This window comes from Oratosquilla oratoria, chromosome 43 (genome assembly GCF_046742065.1).
Source record: "Oratosquilla oratoria isolate Oo_2021 chromosome 43, ASM4674206v1, whole genome shotgun sequence".
Lineage (NCBI taxonomy): Eukaryota > Metazoa > Arthropoda > Malacostraca > Stomatopoda > Squillidae > Oratosquilla > Oratosquilla oratoria.
Genome location: NC_134819.1, coordinates 9,922,188 through 9,939,301, shown reverse-complemented (window position 1 = coordinate 9,939,301; position 17,114 = coordinate 9,922,188).

Below are 17,114 nucleotides of genomic sequence, written 5' to 3'. Positions count from 1 at the left end.
GTTTGTGTCTATTTTATTATCTAAATGATAGTTAGTTTTAACGAAGAATTTAAATATCCTGCCTGAACTCTGTTACTCATCCGAGCTGCTCACCGCTTTATTTTATTTTATTCGTGTCGCGACTAGCCTGGCTCATAGGTGGATAGTGACAGCATTCTTATAGTTATTCAACTTTTTTTTCTAATCCCCATTTTTTCTAATACCCATTTTTCTTCATGCGGATGAGCGTAAACTAGGTTTCCATATTATTCCATTTACTACAACGTTTCCTCTGTAATAAGACACATTTAGGATTAACTGTAATAACAGAAGACAATGAATAGTTACAAATTATATGATATGTGCAAGTATTGTCCTATACCACGGAGTTGGATATTTTTGCAAATACCGCTGAGACTCAACAATATTTGCAAAGACATCCAATTCATTGTTGAAATAGAGAAAGATGACAAACTCCCTTTTCTCAACACAGTGATGCATAGGAAGAATAAAAGGGTTCAATTATAACGGAAAATACAGAATATTTATACAGGAATATTTATATTGAATAAACTTAGATTAATATATAGATTAAATAGTAATTTTTATACAGAATATGTATACAGAAAACCCACAGAGACCATTTTGTTAATTTCTTCTCCGGACATAATAAACATAATATGCCCGGCGTCGTGACTGGGTTCTGGCCCCGTCACACTACGCGTCAAATCGTGGGCCACGGCCCCCGGCGGTCCCCACAACACACTCAAATCGAGGCGCGCCGGGCACTAGATTCGTGCCACTGTCCTCCCAACAGTGGTGGATGGGTGAGTTGCAACAGAAGACTCACCAAACCGCCCCACTCTTCATGTCACAGAACTCGCCTGGCGTCGTAAGGAAGTTATTCAATCGACAGGACTGTACAAGGATAACGTGTGTCTGAGTCAATTGAAACATCACATGTACAACGACAGAAATACCAGGGATGAACTGAGTAGCATGCGTCATTCACCCACGGGAATGAGTCACCGTTTGAGCATAGGACGGGTTGAACTCGGCGCGCGCTTTTCACTCCCGCGCCAAGCCACCCGGACTCAAAAGACGCATAGTGTGAAGTGCCCTTATACCGAATCTGTAGTGAGTGTTTTTTTTTTTTAAGAGGAACTGTTATACATCACGAAGGCCTTCACAAATCTTAAACACTCCAAAGGCTTAATATATGAATAAAAAAGAAATTCTAAAGAAATTTGAATAAACAAGTTACTGAGAAAGCGAACCCAACAGTACTTATTTCATCTCCTTCTCCCAACTCCAAAGGAACCGAAGCTTTTGACAGGTATCTAAACAAAGGTGGCTTAATGATGGCAAAGACCACTTCCACTAAGATTGGCCAAATCCTTAAAGAAGATACAAAACAACAAAGTACACATACATATACCAAAGGCTTTTCCCCCTTACAAGGGAGGTGGCCAAAATCAAAAAGCATAATTCCTCTTCCACCCATTTCATCCCCACCCACTCCACTACCATTTACACTCCCTCCCTATTTTTTCGGCTCCTCCTTGATGAGAAGTCATCTCTGCATCTCGCCCACTGCCATGAGTCATAAGTAATGCAGCAAGACGCATCACATCTACAGCAAGCCTGCTTCATTTAATCGGTTAACCCCCCCCCCTCTCCGTCCCCTTATGCAGAAATATCGAAGACAAGGAGAAATCTCTTTGGGGTGTGTCAAAATACCATTCACACGTAATCACTCCCTATCCCATCCACTCCCACCTACTCCCTTCCATGCAGCACAGTATCATTCATACACAGCCATTATCCACTCACCCCTATCTTCTGTCTTCTCCCTTCCTTCCTCAACAGACATTCTCCTGTTCACTCCATCCACTTCTGCCTTCCACACTTCTTTTACTCTTTCTTCACTCATTCTTTCCATATGTCCAAACCATCCCAACACTCTTTCATCAGCCCTATCTCCCAACTCCCTTTGCACCCCTGCTCTCCTCACCTCCTCTTTTCTCACTTTATCCAGCCTAGTCACCCCTACCATACTTCTCAGACATTTCATCTCAAACACATTTAGACTCTTCCTCTCTCATGTTCCATGTCTCTGCCCCATACAGTGCTGTCGGCACAATCACTCCTTCGTACAATCTCCTTAGCATCCATTCCTAAATGTCTATTTCTTATTACACTTTTTAATCCCCTAAGGCATTTACTTGCTTCTATCAATCTACATTCTACCTCCACCTTCACTCCTCCCTTTCCCACCACATGCACCCCCAAAGTATTTAAAGCTATCCACTTCCTCCAGTCTCTCTCCTTTAATACTCACTTCCAATTTGCTGCCATCCTCTCCCCTTGTACATCTCATCACCTTACTTTTACCCACATTTACCTTAAACTTTCCCCTCTCGCACATATTCCTAAACTTCGTCACTAACTTCCTTATTCCCCCATCTTATCCTGCAACAAGAGCAGTGTTGTCAACAAACAACAACTGGCTTATCTCCCATTTTCTCTATTTTCTCTAACCATCTCTAACCCCCTGCCCATTACTCTTGCATTTTCCTCCCACACCACCCTATCCATATACGCCAGGAAGATGATTACAGCGTTATTTACCGCACACTATGTAATGGTTGTGCTTCTGCTTATTATGATAAGACAGGCAGAGGCACTGACAAATGTTTATGCGAACACAAGAACGACGTAGAAGTGGACATCAAACTCCCTGGTTCTCCATTCGAATAAATTTGGACATCTCCCCAACTGGAGCAAAGTCAAAGCCCTTCAAAAAGGATTAGAGAAGAACACAAGAATAACAATTGAAGCCACCTATATCAACACCTCCAAAAGCATCAACGACAGGGAAGGCTTCGTATGCTTGGCAAAAAATATAGATAATTTTACTACACGATGAAAAAGGATAAGATAGTTGCCCACACAATGAGCTGACCCGCCCGGCAAGGTTACCACCTCCCCGATGACCTCACCTCTCCCCGGGTTCCCTCCCCCGAAGACCCCAGGAGATATATGAATTGCATCCATGTCCTATGTTAACATTCTGAAGATTACCTCATGGGTCAAAACCTTATGGGGCAATAAGTGTTCCAACGCATCTTCACCGACTTTTCCTCTACCCACATCCTCACACACACACACATATATATATATATATATATATATATATATATATATGTGTGTGTGTGTGTGTGTGTGTGTGTGTATTTTTACCTAGTATTTACCTAGTTGTATTATACGGGAAGGGAGCTATGCTCGTGGTGACCCGTCTTTGTATCTTTCAGCATCAAATTTTTTCTTGAAAACTTGAATAGTGTTTGCACACACTGTTTCTTTATCTAATTTATTCCAGGTATCTAGTACTCTATGTGGAAAGCTATTTTTTCAGATCTCTTCTATAGTTATCTTTTTTGAGTTTCTTTTCGTGTCCTCTTGTTTTTCCATTGTCTCATTTTAATAAATCATCCCTATCTAGGATTTCCATTCCGTTCGTGATTCTATAAATAGTCAGCAGATCTCCTCTTTCTCTTTGTTCCAGAGTTGGTAGTTCCAATTTGGACAATCTTTGTTCGTATGTTAATTTGGAGAGAGTTAGTACTGAGTGTCCATAGTGTTGCTGCGTACTACAGTTTTGGTTTTGGTCCTATTAGTGTAACTAATATTTTCTTTAATCATTTCCTCATCCAAGTAGTCAAATACCACTTTCATTGACCTTAATAGGTTGAAGGTTTCTCCGACTATTTTATTGATATGTTTGTCCGGTGTCATGTCTTTGCTGATTATTACTTCACGGTCTCTTTCCGAGTTCACTTTTTTGACTTCAACAATTTTTAATTTCTTTATATTCTATTTTCACTTTTTCCAAACTCCATTATACTACACTTCTTGATATTGAAGTTCACTTCCCACTTTTGAGTCCATTTCCAGATTTTGCTTAGGTCTAACTGTAACGATTCACAATCCTCCTCTGTTCTTACTTTCTTTGGTATTTTTGCGTCATCTGCGAAGAAATTCATATAACACTCCGCTCCTTCATCCATGTCGTTTGTATATATGGCAAACATGATTGGAGCCAGTACCTAACCTTGCGGGACACCACTTATCATTTCTTCCCAATTCGAGTATTTGTCTCTAATTACTACCCTCATTTTCCTTCCAGTCAGGAAGTCTTCCATCCATTCCAGTGATTTTCCTTTGATGCCACCTATTAGTTCTATTTTTCTTATTAGTTTGTGTGTGTGTGTGTGTGTGTGTGTGTGTGTGTGTGTGTGTGTGTGTGTGTGTGTGTGTGTGTGTGAGTGTGCGCGCGCGTGTGTGTATACTGTATATATGCACACACACACACACACACACACACACACACACACACACACACACACACACACACACACACACACACACACACAGAGGCACACAATACACACACAAACACACACACACACACACACACACACACACACACACACACACACACACACACACACACACACACACACACACACACACACACACACACACACTCGGTGGCGCGGTTAGTAGAGTCCCAGACTGTCGCTACGGTGGTCCGGGTTCAAATCCTGCCCAGGGCTGAAATGATTTCAGTGTCGCTGCGCTTCGAGTCGTTACTCCAACTCTCCTGGGCGGGGAGTTGGGTGTGTGTGTGCGTGTGAGGTCACAGCATTACCCATAGATCGGTCATACGAGCTCTGAGCTGTCTTCCGGGAGGGAAATAGCTGTCGATCACGAGTCCAACACGTGATCCAAAAGAGCATGGTGAATACACACACACGGTGGCGCGGTTGATAGAGTCCCTGACTGTCACTACGGCGGTCCGGGTTCGAATTCTGCCCAGGGCTGAAATAATTTCAGTATCGCTGCGCTTCGAGTCGTTACTCCAACTCTCGTGGGCGGGGAGTTGTGTGTGTGTGTGCGAGTAAGGTCACAGCATTACCCATAGATCGGTACATGGAGTCAGAAATTTGCCTTACGATGAAAGGCTTAGGCACCTTAACTTACACTCTCTGGAAAGACGCAGAGTGCGGGGTGATCTAATAGAGGTGTTCAAGTGGATCAAAGTCTTTAACAAGGGTGATGCAAACAAGGTCATCATATTAAAACAACTAGGCAAGACTCGCAGTAATGGTTTTAAACTGGACAAATTTAGATTTAAGAAGGAAATAGGCAAGAATTTGTTTACTATTAGGGTGGTCGACGAATGGAATAGATTTAGTAACCATGTAGTAAGCGCTGAAACTATCAGTTGTTTTAAGAAACGATTAGACAACTATATGGATGGGGATGGCAGGTGGTGATGGGTATGTTGGAGAACTCTTAGAACTCTTCTAGAACGACGCAGTCTACCTACATCTACCTCATCTATCGACTCTCATCCACAAGACGAGTACGCGCATACGCATGCACATGCATTGCACCACCACGGGCGTACGTCAAGACCTGACGTACACCAAGGGTCAAGTGTCGCGGTCAAGTCTATTGTCCTGAGACTCCAAATTATCGGGGTCATGACCTCGGACGGGCACAGCTGTCACCAAGCCCTTGGATTCCTGCTAACGAAGATATTGCCACTTCGACAATAAATTTCCACATGGTTATTAGTTTCACCAGTCCACATTCGGACACACACACACACACACACACACACACACACACACACACACACACACACACACACACTCCAGCGAATGGACGGCTTGGATGACGTTCTGAAGAAAACTGAAGTCTGTGGATCCCAACGCAAAGAGAAGTGCCTATTGTTTTTGCAGGGTGGGGGGGAAATTGCTCGTGGAGTAGTGGGAACGTAGGGAAAGAGGAAAAGGGGAGGGATTACTGAGGGAAATGGAAGGAAATGAGGAGGGAGTAGACTTTGCCCAGCCAGACAAGCGAAAGGTAAACAAAAGACTGAGTGAGGATGACATGTCTAATAAAAATGTAAAGATTAGAAGTATAGAGAGGAGCAATACAGAAGAAAGTGACGAGAATATGTTCCAGGGATTTAAAGAGGGTGGGGGGGACACAACCCCCCCCCCCGACTGATAAGACTAGAGGAGAGAGTTGATAAGGTGATCGAGGACTTGGAACGTAAGTTAGGTAATGTAGACTCCATTTTCCAAAGAATTGAAAGGTTGGAACAACTAGAGAAGGCTAACAGAAACTTAACTGAAGAAATAGAGGACCTAAAAAGACAGTTAGGAAATGTAAAGGAGGAGAATGAGAAATTGAAGAAGAATAGTAATGAAAACAGAGAGAAAATAGCTACAGAAGCTAAAAATTGGAGAATAACTCAAGAAGGGAATAAGGTTTCATTCACTGACATAGTCAAACAGCAATTGAAAGAACATAATGAAGACTCAGTTATTAAAGTGATGAGACAGAAGGAGAATATAGTAAGAGAATTAGCTGACAAAAAGAAATGTATAATTATATTAGGAATGGAAGAGAAACATAACCCAGATAGAACCGCAAGAATCAAGGAGGAAAATGAAAGAGTAAGCAGTTTATTAAAATTAGTCCAGGAAGATGAACCAGAAATTATAAAGGAAATTGAGGAAAAATTCAGACTCGGAAAATATAGTACAGATGAGACCAGACCAATTAAGATTAAATTCAGGTCACAAACAACGGCAGAGAAAATTCTATCCAAGACAGGGAAACTAGCAACAAATGATCAATATAAAAAGGTATGGATATAAAGAGAAATGAATAAGGAGGAAAGAGAGGCAGAAAAGCAGAAAAGAATTGAAGCTAAGGCAAAAAACGAGAACAGAACGGAGTCAGAGAAAGAGAGATTCTATTGGAGAGTAGTGAACATGAAAATAAAGCAGTTCGACATACTAAAGAAAAACATAAGGGAAACAGAGAACACAATGGAAGTGGCAGAAAACTAAGAGTGTCTTACACAAATATAGATGGATTGATAACAGGATTGAATGAACTGAATGATTATTTGAAAGAAAAAGAACCGGACATAATGGGAATTGTAGAAACAAAATTAAAAGGCCCACTACCACCCAACAGTGTAGGACATGATACATACAATTATTGGATTAGAAACAGAGAGAAAAAGCAAGGGGGTGGAGTTATGTTCCTGACTAAGAAGGATATAAACGTGAAAGGTGTCATATATGGAAAGAATACAGTAGAGATGATTATGATAGAAGTGGAAGACAGAGATAAGAAGAGCAGAAAATTTGTGATCAATTATGTGCCTCCGAAAACAGCCTCATGGGAGGAGAGTGAACATAAAAGTATGTTAGAGGACACAAAGATAGCATTAACTAAAATAATGGAAGACGGAGGAAGAATAGTTATGATGGGCGACTTTAATTGCAAAGAAATCTGCTGGGAAGAAATGACAGTAAAGAGTGGTGATGACTCATGGGGAAATGCTCTACTTGAGATGATTACTGACCATTCAATGACACAATGGATACAAGAGAACACTAGGTATAGAAATGAAGAAGAACCATCGAGGCTAGACTTAATAATTACATCTGAACCTAGAATAGTGGACAAGATTGAATATAAAACACCAATAGGTAAAAGTGACCACATATTGATTGAACTGGAACTTAATGAAGAAAAATATATGAAAAGAAATGAACAATATAGAAGAGGAAGAATGATGTATGAAAAAACAAACTTTGATAAAATAAGAGAATTCTTCCAACAAGAAAACTGGGAAGAAATATACAAAGAAGAAACATCAGTGGAAGAGAAATGGAATATTTTGACAAAAATTTACAAAAAAGGAGTGGAAAAGTATGTCCCAAGGCAAAAACAAGAAAAAGAATATGTAAAATGCTGGTACAACAAAAGCTGTAGGGAGTTAAAAGACAAAAGAGACAAAGCCTGGACCAGATGGAAAAAAGACAGAAGACCTGAAAAATGGAAAATATATACTGGTTATAGAAATGAATATGTACAAAAGTGCAGAGAGGAAAAAAGAAAATATGAAAAAGATGTTATAGAAAAGTGTAAAGATCAACCAAAACTATTCTACAGATTTGTAAACAATAAACTGAAAAACAAACAAGACTTGGAGAAATTAAGACAAGGAGGAGTTGAATACACTGAGGAAATGGAAATGGCAGAAATTATGAACAAACATTTTAAATCAGTGTTTACAAGGGAAAATATACAACCTGAAGAGATTGAGTGGAAGGAAAAAGTCCCCCCTATGGAAGAAATAGAAGTAACAAAGAATGAAATATTGACACACTTGGGTAATTTTGATGTCAGAAAATCGCATGGGCCAGATGAAATAGCAAACTGGATTCTGAAAGAATGCAGGAATGAACTGGCAGACAAAATACATAGCATAATAAGCAGTTCCTTAAAAGAAGGAAAAGTTCCAGAAGATTGGAAAAAAAGCAAATATAGTACCTATATATAAAGGAGGAAATAAAGAAGAACCTACCAACTATAGACCAGTCTCTCTAACAAGTACAATAGCAAAAATATGTGAAAGAATTATCAAGAGTAGATGGGTAAAATATTTGGAAAAAAACAACGTACTAAATCCAAGGCAATTTGGATTCAGACAAGGACGATCATGCGTCACCAATTTAATATGTTTCTATTCAAGGCTAATAGATATAATACAAGAAAGAGATGGATGGGCTGATTGTGCATTTCTAGACCTAAAAAAAGCTTTTGACAAAGTACCACATAAGAAGTTGCTTAAGAAATTAGAATATGAAGGAGGAATACAAGGTAAATTGCTAAATTGGATGGAAGACTTTTTGCAAGAAAGAAAAATGAGAGTAGTGATAAGAGATCAGCACTCAAAATGGAATGAAGTAATAAGCGGTGTCCCGCAGGGAACAGTTCTGGCCCCAATAATGTTTGCTATATATATTAATGATATGGATGAAGGAATTGAAAGCTATATGAGCTTCTTTGCAGATGATGCAAAATTACTGAAAAGAGTGAAAACTGAAGAAGATTGTGAATCACTACAGAGAGATCTAAATAAAGTACAAGAATGGAGTAGGAAGTGGGAGATGGAGTTCAATACAAAAAAGTGTAGTATAATGGAATTTGGAAAAAGCAAAAACAGAATAACAGGATCATATAATTTGGGAGAAGAAGGAATAAAAAGAGTAGAAAATGAGAAGGACCTGGGAGTCATTGTTATGAATAATATGTCACCTGAGAAACATATAAATAAGATTTTTGGAGAAACTTATAATTTAATAAGAACAATCAAAGTGGCATTTACATACCTGGATGAAGAAATGGTGAGGAAAATCCTAATCACCCTGATAAGACCAAGATTGGAATATGCAGCAACGATATGGTCACCAAGTACAAAAAAATGTATAAAAAAACTTGAAAGAATACAAAGAGCAATTACAAAATTGGCACCAACACTCTCAAAACTATCATATGAAGAGAGACTACAAAAACTTAAACTACAGACACTAGAGCAAAGAAGAGAGAGAGAGGAGATTTGATAGCTATTTACAGAATCATGAAAGGCATAGAAATTACTGATAGAGAGAATCTGATAAAATGGGATGACAGAAATACAAGAGGACACGGAAAGAAAATAAAAAAAGACAGCTATAGAAGAGATTTGAAAAAGAACAGCTTTCCTCACAGAGCAATAGACAGTTGGAACAAGTTAGATGAGAAAGTGGTGTGTGCAAAAACAATACATGAATTTAAAAATAGTTTAGATAAAATGAGATATGAAGACGGGACCCCACGAGCATAGCTCCCCTTCCCGTAAAATACAACTAGGTAAATACAACTACAACTAGGTAAATACACACACACACACATATATATATATATATATATATATATATGTGTGTGTGTGTGTGTGTGTGTGTGTGTGTGTGTGTGTGTGTGTGTTGAAGTACGTAGGACAGAATGAGTGGAAGGGTGGTGAGATAAACACCAGGAACCGTTGGAGTTTTTATTTCTAACGTTTCGTCCTGAAAGGACTTCCTCAGAGTGTGGCCATGAGACTCGTCTCTGCTCCCTCCGTCTTTTCTAGATTGATGTACAAGGTCCTAGAAGGACTCATAGGGAAAACAGTTTTCATTTACTTGGGCGACATAATCATTGCCTCAAAGTCACTCACAGAACACTTTTCCACACTTGAAACTGTCCTCTTAAGGCTAGCCGCGGCAGGTCTCAAACAAAAACTCAAGAAGTGTTCCTTCCCCAAAAGGGAAACACGTTTCCTAGGACACGTCATCAACTCTCAAGGTGTCATCATCACCTCTCAAGACAAAGTTAAGGCTGTACTAGACTTTCCACGCCCTACCTCCACCAAACACGTCAAGTCATTCTTGGATTTATCAGGTTTCTACAGGCGTTTCATTGAGGGCTATGCTCACACTGCAGCCCCATTAACAGCCCTTCTCAATGGATAATCCTTTAACCGGACGCCTGAACACCACACAACTTTCTACAACTTAAAACAAGTTCTCACAACAGCCCCTGTCCTTGCATTTCCAATTTTCTCAAAACCTTTCACACTTTGTACAGATGCTTTCTACAAAAGGACTTGGTGCAGTACTGATGCAACAGTACGAGTAAAAAATCTAGACCGATAGCATAGGCTAGCCGCGCGCTGAACAAACACGAACAAAACTACTCTGTGACTGAAATCGAAGCTCTTGCTGTCATATATGCCCTCAAACACTTTAGAGATATTATACTTGTCTATGAAATACATGTATACACAGACCATCAACCCATTCTCCACCTTTTCAAAGGAAAGAACCTCACTGGAAAACTCACCAGATGGTTCCTCACCATACAGGAATTCATGCCTACATTCCACTACGTGCAGGGTCATGCAAACATGGTAGCCGATGCCCTTAGTAGACACGTAGCAACTATACGGCAGGTATCACAGCCGCTTGACATTACGCGAGAGTAAAATTTGCTTGACTCTAATAAGTTCTTGGTGTAGTAGTTGCCAACTGGAACAAATTTTAAAGGTTCTTGTTACATAGGCACGTATTACGCTCATCTTATATTTGGAGGGACATTCACTTTAGACATCTTCCAGAGTTAGTTGGTTTTCTATAGACAGTTGTGGTGAAAACGCCTTTTGTTCCATCTACCCAAACGTCTAGAAAGGGAATTTTATCATTGACGCTCCTTTCCACCGTAAAGCGTAGACAAGAATGTTCTTCCATTTTGTTTTTTATGTCATCAAGGTGTTTTTCTCCTTTTACATCTACAAAAATGTCATCTATATAGATATATAGATGACATTTTTGTAGATACAGGAGAAAAACACCTTGATGACATAAAAAACAAAATGGAAGAACATTCTTGTCTACGCTTGTCAAGGTGTTTTTCTCCTTTTACATCTACAAAAATGTCATCTATATAGATATATAGATGACATTTTTGTAGATGTAGGATAAAAACACCTTGATGACATAAAAAACAAAATGGAAGAACATTCTTGTGTACGCTTTACGGTGGAAAGGAGCGTCATTAATAAAATTCCCTTTTTAGACGTTTGGGTAGATGGAACAAAAGACGTTTTCACCACAACTGTCTATAGAAAACCTACTAACTCTGGAAGATGTCTAAACGGCTCCATTTTGTTTTTTATGTCATCAAGGTGTTTTTCTCCTTCTACATCTACAAAAATGTCATCTATATATCTTAGATATATAGATGACATTTTTGTAGATGTAGGAGAAAAACACCTTGATGACATAAAAAACAAAATGGAAGAACATTCTTGTCTACGCTTTACGGTGGAAAGGAGCGTCAATAATAAAATTCCCTATCTAGACGTTTGGGTAGATGGAACAAAAGGCGTTTTCACCACAACTGTCTATAGAAAACCAACTAACTCTGGAAGATGTCTAAACGGCTCTAGTGAATGTCCCTCCAAATATAAGATGAGCGTAATACGTGCCTATGTCACAAGAGCCTTTAAAATTTGTTCCAGTTGGCAACTACTACACCAAGAACTTATTAGAGTCAAGCTATGGGGAATTAGTTGGTCTGCCTAATATTCTCAAACAATTCAACATCAACTTAGTTTTCAAAAATAACAATACTATAAAAAGTAAGATTGTAGTGACGTGATCCATCCTACGACCCGTCACACACTGATCAAATGAATCTTCGGAACTAGCCTTTCCAAGTTCCTGTAGTTGGCAAGCGTGGTTCGCAAGGGTGTCCCTGCCAGCCAGCGGTCAGCCAATCAGGAACTTGGAAAGCTCCTCACGTTCCCGCCAGCCTCCCTTAAAAGGTCGGCGTTTCGCCGAGATGGGCAGAACAGTACCGACCACCACACACAACAACATCTCCTCGTCCAATCTTCTAGCCGTCCCATCGAGCCTCGCCGTCATCATCTGCTACCGCCTCGCTGACGTTAGGCTCCACGTCCAGCTACAACCATAAGCTCCACTAAGCTGTGGCCTTAGTCCGAGCTTCACCTATATTTCTCATGTGACACTTCTAGTGTCGCACATTGTGGCTAATTGCCAAAAGAAAGAGATTAGATATTTTGTGTTGATTTTCATTTGTCCTTCCGTTGTTCCGAACTAAAACTACTACAAAGTGGTGACCCCGGTGAAGGACAACCAGGATTATGGAAAACATACAAGAGAAACTTCCCAGTTTTTCCCGTGACTTGGAGAGCTGGCTAGTTCACACAGAGGCCTATTTAGCCACTCAAGGTAACGTGCCGGACCTCCAAGCCTTCGGCGCGTACATCGCCGCTCTACCAACGGATGTCATCGCCCTTGTCCGTAACGTCGTCTCCTCTCCTCTGCAAGAAGGCAAATGTTCCGCCCTCAAGACTGCCTTACGGAAGCTTTACACCAAGCCCGACGACCAGCTGTACCGAGATATCCAGCATAGTGAACTCGGCGACATCACCCCGTCACAATTATACACCCGTATGGCCGCCCTCAACACCCGGGCAAAGGTGTCATTGCCCAAGGAACTCCTCCGCTCCATTCACCTCTCCAAGATGCCGGACGCCCTCCACTTACACCTGGAAGCTCTAGCCGGCGATAAGGACGACGAACAATACTGCGAAATAGTAGATAGATTGTTCCAACGTCATATCTCGGTACAAGTCCGGTCAGCCAGCAGCTTCCACCTCAGTGACAAACCAGTGCAAAGTGTTCAGTGTAGTGACGACCCAGGTGTTAGTGACAATAGTGCTGTGAGTGAAAACATTCCCGTGTCATATAGTGCCAGTGACCAAAGTGTGCAGCAGCTACGACAGGAAGTGGCCGACATGAAGACTTTGCTCAACCAGTTTTTAGCCGAGAAGGGAAGCCATCAACCACCACGTAGCCCCGCTCCACGACAGGATACTACCTGCTGGTACCATACCCGCTTCGGAGCCAAGGCGCTCAGATGCACACAACCATGTAGCTGGTCGCAGGGAAACGCCAAACGCGGGGGTCGGTAACCACCCCTACCCCCGCTAACCATACCCACACCCTCCTCTCAGTGCATGATCGCCATTCTGGCCTATCCTTCCTGGTAAACACAGGTTCAGCCGTCAGCATCATACCCCCGACGGAAGAACCCAACCACGGTACACGTTGGCCATCCTACGACCTGCTTGCAGCCAAAGGTACGCCCATCGCAACGTACGGCAGCCACCACAGCGTCCTGGAACTCCACGATGTTAAGTTCCCTTGGACATTCGTTATAGCAGCGGTACAGCAACCCATCCTTGGCTACGACTTCCTCCAGCACTACAATATGGTAGTTAACGCCAAGGACAACTGCTTGTACCACGGCACAACAAGCATACCAGGAACCACCAATAACGCAACTTCCCACCAGATATCGTCACTTCAGCCCGATGGCGATTATGCACGCATCCTGCAGGAGTTTCCCCAGCTAACATCGCCAGACAAGACCAACACCACCACCACCCCTCACAACATCATGCACTACATCCAGACATCTGGACCGCCAGTATAGAGCAAGCCTCGACGACTTTCCCCATAAAAGTTGGCCGCTGCCAAACAGGAGTTCCAAGAACTCCTAGACCAGGACATCATCCAACCATCGGAGAGTGCTTGGGCATCACCACTCCACATGGTTCCCAAGCCAACCCCACCGCCCAACCAATGGCGGGCTTGCGGTAACTACCGTCAACTTAACCGCATCACGAAGCCCGACCGCTACCCCATCCCTCACGCTCAGGACTTCCACTTCAAGCTTCACGGGAAACAGGTCTTCTCTAAGATCGACCTGGTCAGGGCGTTTCATCAAATCCCTGTAGCGCCGGGAGACGTCCAGAAGACAGCCATAGCCACTCCGTTCGGCCTCTTCGAATGGAAGATGATGACCTTTGGCCTCCGGAATGCCGCCCAGACGTTCCAGAGGTTCATAGACCATGCCCTGAGAGACTTCGACTTCATCACCGTTTACATCGACGACATCCTCGTAGCCTCCGATACTCACGACCACGCCAACACCTCCGCCTCCTCTTCCGCCGCCTCCAAGATTATGGCCTCCGGGTACATCCGTCCAAATGTCTCCTCGGAGTTTCATCTCTCGACTTCCTCGGACACCGTATCTCAACGGTAGGCCTGTATCCTCTCCCTCAAAAAATCGACACCATAAAAAACTTCCCACAGCCAACATCCATCAAAATGCTCCGACGATTCCTAGGAATCGTCAATTATTACCATAGATTCGTCCCCGACGCAGCTGCAAAACTCGCTCCCTTGAACGACCTCACCAAGAACCATTCCAAGCGGTCGGTCAAACCTGTGAAGTGGTCTTCCGAAGCGATCCAAGCATTCGGGCAAGTCAAGGCGGCAATCGCTGAGGCCGCCCGTTTGTCCTACCCGGTAGCTCACGCCCCCACATTCCTTACCACCGATGCCTCCTCCTAGCAATTGGCGCCGTCCTCCAATAGAAGACCAACGGCCAGCTCCAGCATATCGCCTTTTTCTCCAAACGTCTGGACCCTCCTCAAATTCGCTACAGCGCCTTTGACAGGGAACTGCTAGCCATAGTCTCGGCCGTCAAGCACTTCCTTTACTTCCTTGAAGGCCGGTCTTTCGTCATCCTTACAGACCACAAGCCACTCGCCCATGCCCTAGACAGGGTCTCCGACCATCACTCCTCAAGAGTCTCCCGGCAGCTGTCATTCCTCTCCCAAATTTGATACTCGAATTGAGTATATCAAGGGAGAGGATAACCAGGTGGCCGACGTCTTATCTAGAATCACCTCCAAAATCCTCCCTGACCACAACATAGACTACTCACGCATCGCCGCGTCTCAGAATAACGACAGTGAACTCCGCCTCCTACGTATGCACGACACCTCATCCTTACAGCTAAGACAGCTTCCTAACAACCCCGTACCATTGTGGTGTGACGTCTCCACAGGCAAACCCCGCCCGTACATCCCCGCCTGCCACCGTAAGGACGTCTTCTCCTCCTTCCATGACCACAGTCATCCGGGCATCCGCGCGACACAACGCCTCATCACGGATCGAGTCGTCTGGCCAGGCATCAACAAGGATGTCAGACAATGGACCCGGACCTGCCTCCCCTGCCAGACGGCCAAGGTTACGCGCCACGTCCACTCACCACTCCAGCGTTTTCCTACACCCACGGCACGTTTCCAGTCAGTCCATGTGGACATTGTGGGCCCCCTTCCGCCTTCTCGTGGCATGCGTTACCTCCTTACGTGTATCGACAGATACACCAGGTGGCCAGAAGCGATCCCCCTTCCGGATATATCCGCCGAGACGACCGCCCGTGCTTTCCTCTCCGGTTGGGTATCCAGATTCGGCGCACCTCACATCATTGTCACCGATAGGGACCCTCAGTTCGAATCTGACCTATGGTCCAGCCTCCTCAGGTTCCTTGGCACCAAACGCAACCGGACTACCGCTTACCACCCCCAAGCCAATGGACTCGTAGAACGGTTCCACCGCCAACTGAAGGAGTCGCTTAAGGCACAACCCTCATGCGATTGGGTCGACGCCCTTCCCCTGGTGCTTCTCACGATCCGCGTCACACCAAAGGTCGACAACGACATTTCCCCATCTCAGCTACTTTACGCTGAGAACCTTCGCCTCCCTGGGGAAATCGCCACGCCTGCCGTCGGCGATCCTGACCGTCACGCCCTCCTCCAACTTATCAAGGAGACATTCGCCAACACCGTCCAACCCCTCCTCGCCCACCACAACCTCAACTGGAGCACCTTCCCCCGGCCCTGTCTACAAGTGACTACGTCTTCCTCAGGCGAGACTCCAAACGAACTCCTCTTCAACGCCCATACGATGGCCCCTTCCGAGTCCTCACCAGATCAACAAAACACTTCGTGATCAACCGAGATGCCAAACCGGATCGTGTCTCCATCGACAGGCTCAAGCCGGCCCACCTCCCCACCACTCCCCCTACCAAACCTCCAGGGCCACTGCAATACCTCTTACAACATGGTCCTAAACCCATCCTCACCACCGAACCAAGTCATTCCCCACTCCCGAAAAATTCTCCCCTCCAAACCAATACTCCCCTCCTGCCCCTAACTCCCCACCACCACAGCACCTGCAGCAGCCCCCAAACTCACACAGATCACGCGTACGCAACGGCGAACCCTTATCCTTCTCCTATCCCACAACCACACCCTTCTACAACTGTTCCCGGCACTCCCCAAGATCCTCCCCACCCCACGCCCCCGCTCGACCATGCAATGCAACAATTCTCACCCAACCTTATGTCTCCACAGCTCCATACTCAACCGACCTCACATCACCAGGCCTCCGACCTCGACAACACCACCCTGCACTCGAGCCCCCTCCATCAAGGCCCTCCTCGCCAGACATGCCCCCTGACGGCATGACCACTCGTTTGGGGCGATTGATCCGAAGGCCAGACCGGTTCAAGTACGTCGCGCGCCTCGCTCCCTATCCTCCTCGACGCCCGCTTTCGAAGAGCGGGGGGGGGGGAGTGGTGTAGTGACGTGATGCATCCTACGACCCGTCACACACTGATCAAATGAATCTTCGGAACTAGCCTTTCCAAGTTCCTGTAGATGGCAAGCGTGGTTCGCAAGGGTGTCCCTGCCAGCCAGCGGTCAGCCAATCAGGAACTTGGAAAGC